At 46.8% G+C, this 14,895-nt stretch overlaps 1 long non-coding RNA gene across 2 annotated transcripts; it reads right to left on the reverse strand.

Moving 5' to 3' along the window:
• Positions 1-2,860: 2,860 nt before the first annotated feature.
• LOC311600724 lies at positions 2,861-13,974 on the reverse strand. Of its 2 annotated transcripts, XR_014780337.1 has the most exons (4): positions 13,253-13,974; positions 11,553-11,762; positions 5,213-5,352; positions 2,861-3,706 (listed from the first exon to the last, which is right to left on the reverse strand). It is a non-coding gene; the product is annotated as an uncharacterized lncRNA (long non-coding RNA). The 2 variants fall into 2 exon arrangements; XR_014780338.1 differs by lacking the exon at positions 13,253-13,974 and having other exon boundaries at positions 11,553-11,794.
• Positions 13,975-14,895: the final 921 nt, after the last annotated feature.

Below are 14,895 nucleotides of genomic sequence, written 5' to 3' on the forward strand. Positions count from 1 at the left end.
CCTTGACTTGCCTTTGTCAGGATGAGCATAGCAACTAAAACCCTGGGGGAGAGGCCAAGGCTGCTGAATTGCTGTGAGTTTGAGGTCAGCTAGGTCTACAGATCAAGTCCAGGACAGCCAGATAACACAGAGAAACCCTGTCTTGAAAACAAACAAAATATAAGCCAGAGAGAGAGAGAGAGAGAGAGAGAGAGAGAGAGAGAGAAGGAAGGAGGAGGAGGAGGAAAAGAAGAAAGAAGAAGAAAGAAGCAGTAGCAGCAGCAGCTGCTGCGCCAAGGCCTGGTGGTGGTGCAGGTGGCAGCAGCACTTAGTCTACAGATTGAGTTCCTTGGATAGCTAGGACTACACAGAGAAACACTGTCTTGGGAAAAAAAAAAACAAGACAGAGAAGAAGAAGAAAAGAAACAAAAAAATTCAACTGTCAGATGTAAAGTGCCAAGATTTTAATTGAATTCAGCAATTGACTCTAAATAAGGACCTTGAGAATTGGTCAATAACATGTCAAAAAAACCTAATTAGCTCACCATGGTTACCAAGAAAACAGTGCTCTGTTTCAGCCAAGTAAATGAGCCAAATGAGGAAGGGGAGATTTTTTTTTTCACATCTTGTTTCTAAAAATTATTCTGCTGAGAAATAAGCAATAGAGCCAGGAGTGGTGGTGCACGCCTTTAATCCCAGACCTCAGGAGGCAGAAGGAGGTGGGTATCTCTGAGTTCGAGGCCAGCCTGGTCTACAGAGTGTGTTCCAGGACAGCCAAGGCTACAGAGAGAAACCCTGTCTAAAAAAGAAAACAAAAATCTGCTCCCCCCCCCAAAAAAAACAAAAACCCCACAAAAAACAAACTAAAAACAAAAACGACTAGAAATAAGCGCTAGTAAGATGCCATGTGTTTCCTGGGTCCTCGTTCTTACGTAGGTCTCTTTTTCTGCTAGGTGCTTTTGAGTGATAATTTCTTGCGGCTCAGTTCTGTTAAGCACATCAAGTAAGCATGAGCCTGAAATAAAATTTTAACAGAGAAAAGGCTGACTATTAATCTTTTCATTGCAGCTAGAAGGGATGACACACAACTTTAATCCTAGCATCCAAGAGGCAGAGACTGACATCTCTCTGTGAGTTTAAGGCCAGCCTGGTCTACATTCCAAGTTCTAGGCTACCCAGGGTTATATAGAGACTCTGACTCAAAACAACACAACAAAAACTCAACCAAAAAAATAAACTGCATCATTGCAGCTGGGCACATCATGTGCACCTGTAACCCAGCACTCAGGAGACTGGGGCAGTAGGATCAGAGGTCGAGTTCCTTCTGGGCAATACTACATACAATATTACTACAATATTACAACACTACAACCCTACAACCCTACAACCCTACAATACTACAATACTTGCCTTCTGGGCAAGGCCAGCCGGGGCTACCCTGAGACCCTGTCTTAATAAAACAAAGCATTACTGGGATATCAACCAAATATATGACCACATCAGGAAAAAGGCGTTTTTAGAAATCTCTCATACCCAGCTATTGAAAACAATTTGGTCATTCGTTTGGGGACAGAGTAGTCATACCTTAATAACACTAAAGAGAGTGGGCCCAGGTGTAGCTCAGACTATGCATTGTCATGGGACTCTATCAGGAGAGCCACAGAGGACTGAGAGTGAGGGGACCTCATAGACACGAGCTGACCTGACAGCTGAGAGATGCCCCAGTTCCCGCCATCCCCACCCCCAGATTCCTAACTGTTTTTTTTTTTTTGAAGGCTCGTAAAAGAAATGTCAAAGTATACATATTGGTGTGTGTGTGTGTGTGTGTGTGTGTGTGTGTGTGTGTGTGTGTGTGTGTGAAGAGATAAGGAGAGAGGAAGGGAGAGAGAAAGAGATCCAAAGAGAGCACTGAGTACAACGGAAAGCTCTAGGCAGGAAACTATGAGGCCAAATTATAATGAACAAGACAAATAGCAAAAACTGTTGGGTTAAAAAAAGAATTGGATTCTAGCCAGAGAGCAGTTGCAAACCTGCCAAATATTTTAGGAGGGGGAAAAAAAAACCCCAAGAAACATGAAAAATGAAAGCATTTTTAGAGCTTCGGTGGGACTCCATCCCCAGTTTTCTTTTCCTTGTCAAAACAGACATTCTAAGCCACGTGGCAGAGAAACTGTTGAACCAGCCCACTCCATGGACTAAAAGGAGATTTATTGAGGATCAGGCATTCCTTCTGTTCACCTGGCCAAAGTTCTTCTGTTTAGGACAAAGTCATCAGCTGACTTTTGGAGGCTTCTGGGGCCTTTAAACCTGACAGAAGTGAAACCACAGAATTTCAGTCTAGAAGGTATGAAAGGGCACATGGCAGAAGCTCTCCCAGTTCTGCCTCGGGCGCTAGTGTTCTTCACAGTCTTCTAGAGGCATTTGCATGTGAAAGCAAAGGCACACATACATTTCACCCCAACCCCTTTTAAAATAGGGTAGATATACTCATGTTTATCTTGAATTTTAACTAAAAAAACCAACAATCTATCAAGAATTCATTTGTTGGGGTTGGGGAGATGGTTCAGTGGTTAAGAGCATGGACTACTCTTCCAGAGGACCCTGGTTCAATTCCCAGGACCCACATGGCAGCTTAGAAGTGTCTGTAACTCCAAGATCTGACACCCTCACACAGACATACATGCAGGCAAAAACACCAATGCACATAAAATAAAAAGAATTTGTTTGAATATATTAAAAACAGCCTTGTTTACATTTAAGAATAAATTAGTCTGCCGGGCACAGTGGCGCATGCCTGTAATCCCAGCACTCAGGGAGGCAGAGGCAGGCCGATCTCTGTGAGTTTAAGGCCAGCCTGGTCTACAGAGTGAGTCCAGGACAGCCAAGGTTACACAGAGAAACCCTGTCTCACAAAAACCAAATAAATAAATAATCAAACAAGTCATAATAACATGTATTTCAAAATCTACCTCCTCTGACCTTGCGGCCGACTTCCTGCTGGAGAAGATGGTGTCTGCCTTCTCGTATCGCTTTCCAGGGGTAGTCTGAGCACGTGGAAATGAGTAAGAACATGCGCCCTTTCTCTCTCCCTTGCTTTAAAAATCAACAAATAAGAGACATGCTATGCATACACTATCTTGCCTCTCTTTTTATTTGAAAGCATTTTTTAGAAATGCAAACAGAGTCTCTGAGCTAACAGCACTGCCCAAGTGTCAGGTCCCCGATGTGATGGCATGTCATAGGTATGATCCTTTCACTGAGGGAGAACCACGTGAAAGGCACATGGGGCGCTGCACTTTGGAGCTTCTTGTGAGTCTTTTGGTTGGTTGGTTTCTCAAAACAGAGTTTCTCTGTGTAACCCTGGCTGTCCTGGATTCTCTTTGTAGACCAGGCTGGCCTTGAACCCTAGAGATCCACCTGCCTCTGCCTCCCGAGTGCTGGGATTAAAGGTGTGCGCCACTGAGCTCAGCTTCCTGTGAGTCTTGAAGCATGTCAGAATAAAAGAAATGTAAGAAGTTCTTGATGATTAATCAAAATTAGTTTACAGTTTCCTTCTTACAGAAGCCCGGGATTACTTTAAACACCTTGTGTAACTCACACTCAATGAAGAGCACCCTTATTCCTGTGTGGATCCAGTCTTGACTTGGTTATCAGACATCATCAGTGGACACAACTGGAAACCACGATGTGCTGGTCAGCTTTGTGTCAGCGATGCACCTAGAGTCACCTGGGAAGAGGGAACTTCAGTTGAGGACTGCCTCCACCAGACTGCCACAAGCAAACCTGTGGGGCATGTGCATGGCCGATGTGAGAGGGTCCAGCCCACCGTGGGCAATGCCATCCCTGAGCAGGTGGCCCTGGGCTGTATAGTGTGCCATGAAGAGCAAGTCAGTAAGCTGGGTCCGCCGTGGCCTCTGCTTCAGTTTCTGCCCTGACTTCCCTCAGTGACAGAGTGTGATTGGGACATGTAAAACCAATGACCCCTTTTCTCCCAAGGAGCTTTTGGTCCTGGTGTTTTAACACAGCAACAAAACCAGCAGCAGCAATGACAAAACCTAACATATACAGCAAAGATTCTAATAGGAACACAAAGGCCAGAGAATCAGGGGTGTGTAACTCTCATCCTTGACATCTTTCAGACTTCTTTTGAAAATTTATTATTGTTGTTGTTGTTGTTGTTTTGTGTGTGTGTGTGTGTGTGTGTGTGTGTGTGTGTGTGGTGTGTGTGTATATATGTGGTGTATGTATGGTGTGGTATGTGTATGTGTGTGTGTGTGTGTGGTGTGGTGTGTGTGTGTGTGTGGTGTGGTGTGGTGTGTGTGTATGTGTGGTGTGGTGTGTGTGTGTGTGTGTGTGTGTGTGTGTGTGTGGTGTGGTGTGGTATGTGTCTTTGTGTGGTATGTGTCTCTGTGTGGTATGTGTATGTATGTGTGTATGTGGTGTGTGTGTGTGGTGTGGTATGTGTATGTGTGTGTGTGTGTGTGTGGTGTGGTGTGTGTGTGTGTGGTGTGGTGTGTGTATGTGTGTGTGTGTGTGTGTGATGTGGTGTATGTGTGTGTGTATGTGTGTGGTGTGGTGTGTGTGTATGTGTGTGTGTGGTGTGGTGTGTGTATGTGTGTGTGTGTGGTGTGTGTGTGTGTGGTGTGGTGTAGTACCTGTCTCTGTGTGGTATGTGTATGTGTCTGTGGTGTGGTGTGTGTGTGTATGTGTGTGTGTAGTGTGGTGTGTGTGTATGGGTTGTGTGGTGTGGTGTGGTGTGTGTGTGTGTGTGTGTGTGTGTGTGTGGTGTGGTGTAGTACCTGTCTCTGTGTGGTATGTGTATGTGTGTGTGGTGTGGTGTGGTGTGTGTGTATGTGTGTGTGTGGTGTGGTGTGTGTGTATGGGTGTGTGTGGTGTGGTGTGTGTGTGTGTGTGTGGTGTGGTGTGGTATGTGTCTTTGTGTGGTATGTGTCTCTGTGTGGTATGTGTATGTATGTGTATGTATGTGTGTATGTGGTGTGTGTGTGTGGTGTGGTGTATGGTGTGTGTGTGTATGTGTGTGTGTGTGGTGTGGTGTGTGTGGTGTGTGTGCACATACCACAGTGTACATATGCAGATGAGAGGAAAGCTTCCAGGCCTTGTTTTTCTCCTTCCACCCTCACGTGGGCTCTGAGGAGTGAGCTCAGCAAGTACTGCCCCACTGAGCCATCTCACGGGCCCGCTTCTCATCACTTCTTTATCTCTGTTCCCTTACCTGCAGCATTGGAATCATCCGCTCTATTACTTCCCAATTGTTCTGAGCAATCAGTAAGTTGACAGTTGCAGCAACACGTATTCAGGTTGAGTCCCCAGCAGGTGTGCATCTTTTCTGCAGCCCACACCTCTGTCTTCTACCTAGAGTGAGAAGTAGAAAGAGATACCTGTGACAAAGCCAATGGTTGGAACGTCAAAGAGAGCTGCCTCTTAGTTCATGGTATTTTTTATTAAAAATTAAAATGAGCCAGTTGCATGCTTTAATCCCAGCACTCAGGAAGGCAGAGGCAGGTGGATCTCTTAAGTTCCAGGCCAGCCTGGTCTACAAAGCAAGTCCAGGACAGCCAAGGCTACACAGAGGAGCCCTGTCTCAAAACACTATTTAAAAAAAAAAAAAAAGGAAGTGGTGGAGTTGGTAATTCCAATGCTGCAGATGGGATAGTTACTAACTACACAACAAGCTGGCCTCTTAATGGTAGCACAAGGATATATCACTCAGAAAAGCAGCTTTTGTTTAAAAGCTAAGCAATCCAAGGGGTTCTCGTGGTGAGGTGACTTTTAAAATATTGAATTCATTGGTTAACAAACACCAAACTAGTTTATACAGGCTGGAAAGAGGAATGTCACTTTTTATTATTGTTTCTGTTTCTTTTATTTTTCCCCTAAAGAGAGCTTATACTGAATTGTCCTAAGATCAAGATAATTATGTTACCAACACTTGTCTTTAAATGTGTTCAAACTAAACTAAGCATTTGGTAGTCTGTGGCCTACAACTCAAAATGGTGCGAAGCCTTTTTTATAAAGGAAACTGGAGCTCCCCCTTCAGGCAGCTCCTGCACACTGCTGGCCCAAGGCGAACAGCTCTTCCAGAAGAGTCTCATTGTTGGAAGCCTGTACGGTACAGCGTTTATGGGCACACCACTGGTGACAGTGACCATACAGAGGTCTCAGAATCTACCCCAGAACAATTATGGACACTCTGAATGTGTTGTCTGCCTGTTACTGTAGACTTTGGACTTTTTCAACCCTACTTTATTTGGGGTTCTTTAATGCTTACACCTCCCTTCCAATCTACCTACCCTAGATAGGAGAGAAAAGAGGTTAACGGGAACAGGAGAAGTAGACCCTTTTAGACTCAGTGACTTCGAGTGATTCCACTTGCAAACCAGCAATTCAGGAAAGGCGACTGCAAAATCAGCTGCTGGAATCCAAAGGAGCAGCCAGAACCTGGAACTTCAAAGTGTTCTCTGGAGCTGTTCTCTCTAGGAGCATCTCGAAGTGGAACAACGAACAGCCAAACAATAGGAATTGATGCCAAGACCAAAAAACCCAGCCTCTTGTTTTGGTCTCATACACACACACACACACACACACACACACACACACACACACACACACATCCTTCTCAGAGTCCATACGAGGTTGTTTATCAGTTGGCAAAGACCATGCTGCCACAAGATGTGGTTCCTTTCCTAGTAGACAAACATCACCTCTTCTCCCACGAGTCTGTGTCCAGCAGAACAACACCACACACCCTCACACACTGTTTCACTTCCCACACTTGGGATCAAAACAAAAACATATTTCCATCTACTACACGCTACAATCTTCTCAGCGGCCCTCAGCACAGGCATGGTCTGTAGCGCCTCTATCCTTCAGCTTACATTGCTTGACAAAGCATAGGGTCTCAACTCAAACTCGGCCAGAGTTTCTCCAAAAAAATATGTAAATGAGACAAAGACACTCCACTTCAGTAAAAAAAAAAATGGATCCCCCAACCCCCAGGCAGGGTTTCTCTGTGTAGCCTTGGCTGTCCTGGACTCCCATGGTAGACCAGGCTGGCCCCAAACTCACAGAGATCCTCCTGTCTCCACCCTGCACCCAGCTCAAACATGGATTATTGAATGAAAGATGTAATGTCTAATGTGGAAAAAATGAAGGGGCGCTGGGCGTGGTGGCGCACACCTTCAATCCCAGCACTCGGGAGGCAGGCGGGTCGCTGTGAGTTCGAGGCCAACCTGCTCTACCAAGCGAGTCTAGGACAGCCAAGGTTACACAGAGAAACCCTGTCTTAAAAAAAACCAAACCAAAATAAAAAACAAAAAAGAAAGCTAGGGAGCAATGCAGGAAAAATGAAGCGCACACAGAAGAGGCTCATCTTACTTCTGGGTGAGTCCAGTCCTTTCTGTCAGCTGCCTTCCCTCCTGTGGCCCACTTTCCTCACTGAAAGTTTTCCAGCTGACTAAAGGGAGCAAGTTTGTTTCTTACATCTAAAGAATGTAACCACACAGTAGCATTCCAAGACATTTCTTACAGCAGGATGTACACTGTGGGAGCAATGGTAGCAGGCAGTAGATCTACTATCTGTAGAGGAATGTTAATTCAGAACTTGGCTGCTCTGGCAAGAGATCACATCCAAAGACCTTCTAGGTCTGTGTGATCCAGATGGAATGCAAACAGTTCCTCTTTTAATCCAGGAGACAGAGGCAAACAGTTCAAGGCCAGTCTGGTATAGAGCAAATATCAGGTAAAGGAAAGTTTAGATCCAGGCGTGGTGATGCACACCTTTAATCCCAAACAAAGGTGAAGATTTTGTAGAAGGATGCACCATGTTTGAAAGGGATGTCTAATTGCGTGGTAGAAAAGGTGACGAATCAGAGAAGATTTGACAGAATAGGAAACGCTCAGCTCTCATGAGATGAGAACGTAAAGGGACGCTACTTAAGAGGCAGTTCTACAGAGAAAGCAGGCAGTTTTACCAGGTCAATAATAGAGAGAGATGGGTTGCAGAGAGAGAACTCAAGTGAAGATGGAAGAAGCCAGAAAACTGTGATTTCAGGCCAAGGCTTTAAAGTAGACTTAAGGATGTTTGGAACACGCATGGGTGAGTCTTCTTGGGCACACTAAGCTGTACCAGGCACTGGAGAGGTGGGTGGGTAAGCAGACACAGCAGCAAGAGAGTTCAAGTTTCACTAAAGGGTTAAGACTCCTGCAGAGAAAAGAAGACAGGCTGAGGAGCAGGCTGAGTTAGTAAAGAGCTTGCCTTACAAGCAGAAGGACCTGAGTCTGATGCCCAGAAGCTGCCTTAGAAACAAAAACAAACAAACAGAAAACTCTGCTCTTTATCTAGGAGGCGTCCAGTGTCTCTGCAGGAGCACAGAAAGACAGAACAGAAACTCAAACTCGGGGCCTTCGACAGAAATAGACCGAACATCGGCCTCAGATCCATTTACGTTATTGAATCTGAGTAAATCTGAGTGAACTACAATGTAAAGTCCCCCAGGCATCCTGTGGCCTCACCCAGCACAATGCTGGCTCATACGCACTTTTGTCAGCATTTGCTTCCTCCAAATTCATATATCAAACCACTGCCTGCCGATGCTACTGTGTTTCGATAGGGTCCTTAGGAGGTGAAGTAAAGTTCTGAAGAGCAGCCCTCACCCTACAGACACCCCCAGTGATGCTTCTCTTCTGCCAGCACAGGAACCTTCACCTTCTTTCTGTGTCCCTTCAGATGGCATCTGTTGAATGTCAGGGTGGGAACAGCTGACGTGTGTTCCTCATGTGTACGCCTGCCTGAGCTGTGGTGTGAGCTGCCCTCAGGACAGTGACCACCGAGGCATCCATCACTTGCTCTCCTAGAACCCTCAACACTCCTGCCTTGGCCTCTAGAGTGTTTGCATTACAGGTGTGTACCACCTTACCAAGTTTAAGACTTCATGTAAATTTTTAATTGAATTTATTTTTTGCTTTATATGTTTTTAGTTTTTTGTTTGTTTTGACAACAGGGTCTCATGTAGCCCAGGCTGGGTTCAAACTCACTAGCCAAGGTTGCTTTGAACTACTTTTTTAAAAAAATAGGCTCTCACCGTGTAGACCAGGCTGACCTTGAACTCACTGAGTTCTACCCATCTTTCTGCCTTCTAAAGTCTGGGATTAAAGGCATGTGCTACCACCCCCAGCTGCCTTGAACTCTTGATCTTCCTACCTCTACCTCAAGAGTATCACATGCAGACATGTAATACTATGTCATGCCAGCAAAACTTTACCTTTCAAAGTAATTATATATTTTTATTTGCTTGTTTTTTAAAAAAAGATTTATTTATTATTATGTATACAGTGTTCTGCCTGTATGCACACCTGCAGGCCAGAAGAGAGCATCAGATCACATTATAGATGGTTGTGAGGTACCATGTAGTTGCTGGGAATTGAACTCAGGACCTCCAGAAGAACAGACAGTGCTCTTAACCACTGAGCCATCTCTCCAGCCCTGCTAGTTTATTTTTTCTCTGTATACATTGGCACAGGGCTCTGCTGGGGCCAGAAATGGGCACCAGATCTCCAGGAACTGGAGTTACAGGTGTCTAGGAGCCACCCCGGAGGATGCTGGGAACTGAACTCTAGTCCTCTGGAAGAGCAGAAAGTTCTCTTAACCACTGAGCCACGTCTCTGTCTCCTTAGAGCAAGTTCAAATCCACAGTGAACCTTAGCAGAGAATAAGGAGCTGTCCCATGGGCCCTTCGCTGCACACACAGCCTTCCGTGCTATCAGGATCCAGGGGAGAGGACCGCATTTACAGTTACAAAGCAACGCTGAGAGGTTCACAGTGTCTGTGCTGTGTTCTGATGGCAGGTGCCCGCCCTCATCTGCAGAATAGTCACTGTGTGCTACAGAATCTGGTCCTAGTCACCTCACCCCTCCCTCTGCTACCCAGTTTTCCCATTTTCTAACCGTTCTGCTATTTGAATCTCATAAAATGTAGCCCTTTTAGATTGATTTCTTTCACTTAGTAATAGAACTGAGGTTCAGGGACTTTGCTGACTCACATCTGTCGAATGCTAATAATATTCCACTCTCTGGACAGTTTATCTATTGGCCTCCCGAAGGGCAGCTTGGCTGCTCTGAGTTTGCAGTGCTGAATAAAGCTGATATAAACATTTTTTGCATAGCTTTCCATGTGTACATAAGCTTTCGCCTCCCGTGGGTAAATTGCCAAGGAGCCGAAATGCTGGATCTCACTTTCAGAGTGTGGTCAGTGTTGTAAGAAACCACCCACAGTCTTCTGAACGCTCCCGCTTGCACCCCCCCACAAGCAATGATGGGGTTCCTTTCACTCTTCGTTGTCGTGTTTGTGTCGTCAGTTCTGGGCTTCAGCCATTTTGATAAATGTGTAAGTGGTGTCACAGTGTTGTTTTACTTTTCAGATCCTTGGTGGCTTATGACACCTAACATACCAAGAGCATGAATAGCAGACAACTCTTTTGAGGGGTGTTGCTATAAAGAGAAATAAAGGGCGGGTTAGTTGTGGCAGGATGTGGAGTTAAAAATGGTGGGGGTTTGGTCTGGTTGGTTGGTTTTATTTTTATTTTTATTTTTATTTTTACATGGCTGGGAAAATGGTTCAGCAGTTAAAAGATGGTACTGTTCTGCTGAAGACCTGAGTTTAGTTCCCAGCGTGCACTCAGCTATCTGTAAGTCCAGGTCCAGGGAAGCTGGCACCATCTGCTAGTATAGCGCATGCACGTGTGCACACAGTGGTGACCTGTGCATTGAATATGCCCTTTCATTTTAGCTTGCATATTATTCATATTCTTCCTAAAGTGCCGTGGAGAGCAAGGCTGAGGCTTGTGAGCCACAAACCTGCGTGTGAACCATTTGGTAGCCCTGCTGGGGTGATGAGCCAAAGCATCATATTCCAAGGTGTCCAGGGCACACACCCGCAGAGAGGATGAAACCATTCTGCCTCATCAAGGGCAGACATTCTCTTGGCTCACAAACAAGCTTCCAGCTGCTCAGAACGGGCAGGCTGTCCTGGAGGAGACCTGTACATGGCGAACCACCCAACAGGCCCAGTTAGAAATGGACCCAACAGGGGCGATCACTGAAACCATCAATAATGCCCGCTGTTGCTTTCTGTTCTCACTGCATTGCAGCAACACAAGCGAAATATGCACTAACCACAGACACAAGAGCCCATGATTTGGCTCATTAATCTATGAAAGCAGACTCCCACATGTGTCTGCTAGTCCATTGCTCATGTGAGTGTAGGCTTCGGTTTTCTACACCTACTTTATTTATGGTTCTTTTTTTTTTTTTTTTTTTTTTTTGGAGACAGGGTTTCTCTGTGTAGCCTTGGCTGTCCTAGACTCACTTTGTAGACCAGGCTGGCCTCGAACTCACAGCGATCCGTCTGCCTCTGCCTCCCGAGTGCTGGGATTAAAGGCGTGCGCCACCACGCCCGGCCCTTATTTATGGTTCTTAAACACTTCAACCTCACTTCTAACCCACCGGCCGGAGGAAGGGGAGAAAGAATGTTAATAGGAAAAAAAGGTGTTATGGACCTGTTTAGATGTAGTTCCTTTGGCCAATACCACTCTGCGCTGTCAGGATGCCAGCAGTCCAGTCCAATAGCCAACACCAAAAAGTCCCATGGATCCGCAGCGGTGGCACTATCCAGCAGAAACCACCAGCTTCTGCCAAATTGGTATGAGTCAATGGAAGTGGCCAGGATCAGCAAGAGCACCATGAGACGTTCTCTGCAACGTTTCTCTCTGTGAAGCAAAGACCAGTGAAGACCAGTGAAGACTAGTGAAGACCAGCAAAGACCAGTGAAGTGTTGCATAGCAGGGTAGCACATGCAAAAGCCTTCTCCCACTTTCTTCCCACGTCACATTAGGAACCAGCCCAGGCAGGAGAATTGGTGTATTACTACCCAGCTGGTGACTTTAGAAAGGACACGGTCCCACCCAGCCCCCACCCAACTGAGCAGTGACGGGGAAGGAAGCGAGGCCTCGAAGCCTTCAAATTGACTGCAGACCTTCTTCAAGAAGGATGAACCGGTGGGTGCCAGCAGCCACAGCATAAGAGAGGACTAAACATTTACACTGAGTTAAGGGCAGAGTCACAGAGCTGCACATGGTGACTGAGGAATGCTGCTTTCCTTTCAGCCAGGACTATCAAAAGAAGTATTAAAGTTGATACGTCTATCCAATTGCCTGCTCGTCAGTGGCCTTCAGAGGGCCTCTTATCTGCTTCCTCCTCCCCCCACCCCATCAGAGAGAACCTCTACTGGATCCCACTGAAAGTGGTGCAGGCAGAGAATGGAGGGCCGAGGACTGCCTCAGTTTCCTGCCAACATTTACATCAACACATCTTTCTGACATTCCTTCCTCTGCAAAGGCATGAGGGAAGGCTAAGCAAGAGCCCAAAGCATGGTCTGGCAGAGTGGAGCTGGGGACAGACTGCCCCTGATCCTAACACAGTGCCAAGCATGGCCAATGCCCCAGGCTTCCTGCTGTGCACAGCCAATGCCCCGGGCTTCCTGCTGTACACAGCCAATGCCCCGGGCTTCCTGCTGTACACAGCCAATGCCCCGGGCTTCCTGGGTAAGTGATGGTCAAGCCAGCCAATACCAAGAGCGGATATTTGAGGGCTGAGGGTGTTACCTCATGATAGAAAGGCTGCCTTACTAGACCAAGGCCCCGAGAGACAAAACATAGCTGGGTCCAAGGACATGAATACTCAGTTACTTTGGCACAGTGGCTCTCAACCTGGAGGTCTCAATCCCTTTAAGGGTTGAATATCAGACATCCTTCATATCAGATACTTACATTATGATTCATAACAGTAGCAAAGTTACAGTTAGGAAATAGCAACAAAATCATTTATGGTTGGCGTCACTACAACATGAAGAGCTATAGCAAAGGGTCGCAGTATTGGGAAGGTTGAGAATCACTGCCTTAGTGTATAAATGAGAGAATACTATTCCTTTGTGCTATTTCTCCTTTTGTGAGGTGAGCAAGATCTCACTATGCGGGCTGGAGAGATGGCTCAGAGCTTAAGAGCACTGGCTGATCTTCCAAAGTTCCTGAGTTAATTCCCAGCAACCACATGGTGGCTCACAACAGCCATCATGAGATCTGGTGCCCTCTTCTGGTCTGCAGGCCAGAACATACATATGTATACATAATAAATACATAAATCTTAGACTAAAAAAAAATAAATGCATAAAAGATCTCACTATGCAACCAGGTTGACCTACCTCTCCCTCTGAGCTGGGGTTACAGGCGTTCAGAACACAGTGCCATCTGCCTTCATTAAAATCTATTGCAGGCTCCGGGCTGAATTCTTGTCCCCCACTAGAGAAGGAAACGCTAACCCCAGGCTCACTGTCCCCTCAGGGCGACTCTGCTGTGGACAGTGCCCTCAGCCCAGCTCTGCCTCAGTGGGGAAGATCTTGGTTTGGATGGGGATGGCTCTCATCGTCTCAGGCTTGGTCCCCACTCAGCGGCTCATGAGGAGGCTTAGGAGGAATGACCTTGGAGGAAGTGCAGCTAGAGACGGGCTTTAAGAGTTTAAAGACGTGTGTCATTTCTAATTCTCTCTCTGCCTTGTGCTTTCAGTGGGAGACATGAGCCCTCGGCTTCCCACTCCTGCGGCCAGGCCTTCACTCTGCCATCATGGACTCCCACTCTTTGGGGTATAAGCCCACATGAGCTCTTCTACGAGTTATCTTGGCCATGGTGTTGTTTATCATAGCAACGGGAAGATAACTAGCACACCTCTCTAGCACCACTCACAGAACTTGGCACAAAACATAAATCCAGTCCTTCTAACTCGAATAACTCAACTGCCATCTAGCAGAACACCGCACGTTTCACAGTTCCAGGGGCAGATTGTGGGTAAAAGCAATTATCTGCAAAAGTAGGACGAGGACCACAGGTGTGGCCCAGCAGTGCTTTTTGGCTTGTAGAACTCCCTAGAAGAAGGTATGGGGTGACCTGGCTCCCGCCTCCCAACTCCTGCTCCTAAGTCCTCCCCTCAGTTCTCCTTCCAGAGAATTCCTGCTGTAGAAGGGAGTGTCAGCTCTTTGGGTGATAGGACCATTGGTTTGCCTCAGAGTTTTCCCAAAAGTCCCTAAACTCGGGCACTCGTGACTAAGATGTTCCCCTTCGCGCTCCCCAGCACTGATTAGCGCAGCAGTTACCTACCTCGGTGACTGCAAGTGCGCGAAGCAGTCAACAGCAGAGGGCAAGGGAACAAGGGCCCAAAGGGCTAGTCTTAACCGCTGGGAGGAGTCAGCCCCTTCCCAGCAGTCCTTATGTTACTTTCCTGGGCTCCCTTAAAAAGCGCTACGTGGCTTCCAACAGAAATGCCAGTTTAGTGCTGGCAGCCAGAAATCCAAGGTATCAGCTGGACCAGACTATCTCTGACATCCACGGAAAGGAATCCCTCCTGTGTCTTCCCAGCTTCTGGCAGTGGTCACAACCGTGGCGTTCCCGGTCTTATTGCCACATCTCTTTCCACTCCGTCCAAACAGAACGCCGAGGCTGTATTCCTGTCTTCCCTCCTTAGAAGGACAGTTGCAGAGCAGTGATGGCACAAGACTTTAATCCCAACGCTGGGGAGGCAGAGGAAAGAGGGTCTCTGAGTTTGAGCCCTGCCTGGTCTACAGAGGGGCTACACAGAGGAAGCCTGTCTCGACAAAATAAAACAAGACTCCCCAAACTCCAGCCTGATTCTGTCTGGCACAGACCCCCCCGCCCCCTCTTTGGCCACAGAAGTGCTCCGAGGACAAGATGTTTAGAGATCTTGGCCAGCATTGGAAGTGCATAGCCAGGAGATGGATTTCTAGGCTTGGGGTCCGCCCCTTGCATCAGGCCCTCCCTCTTTAAAGAAGGTCCA

The sequence above is a fragment of the Acomys minous genome (genome assembly GCF_964271855.1).
Source record: "Acomys minous genome assembly, chromosome: 6".
NCBI lineage: Eukaryota > Metazoa > Chordata > Mammalia > Rodentia > Muridae > Acomys > Acomys minous.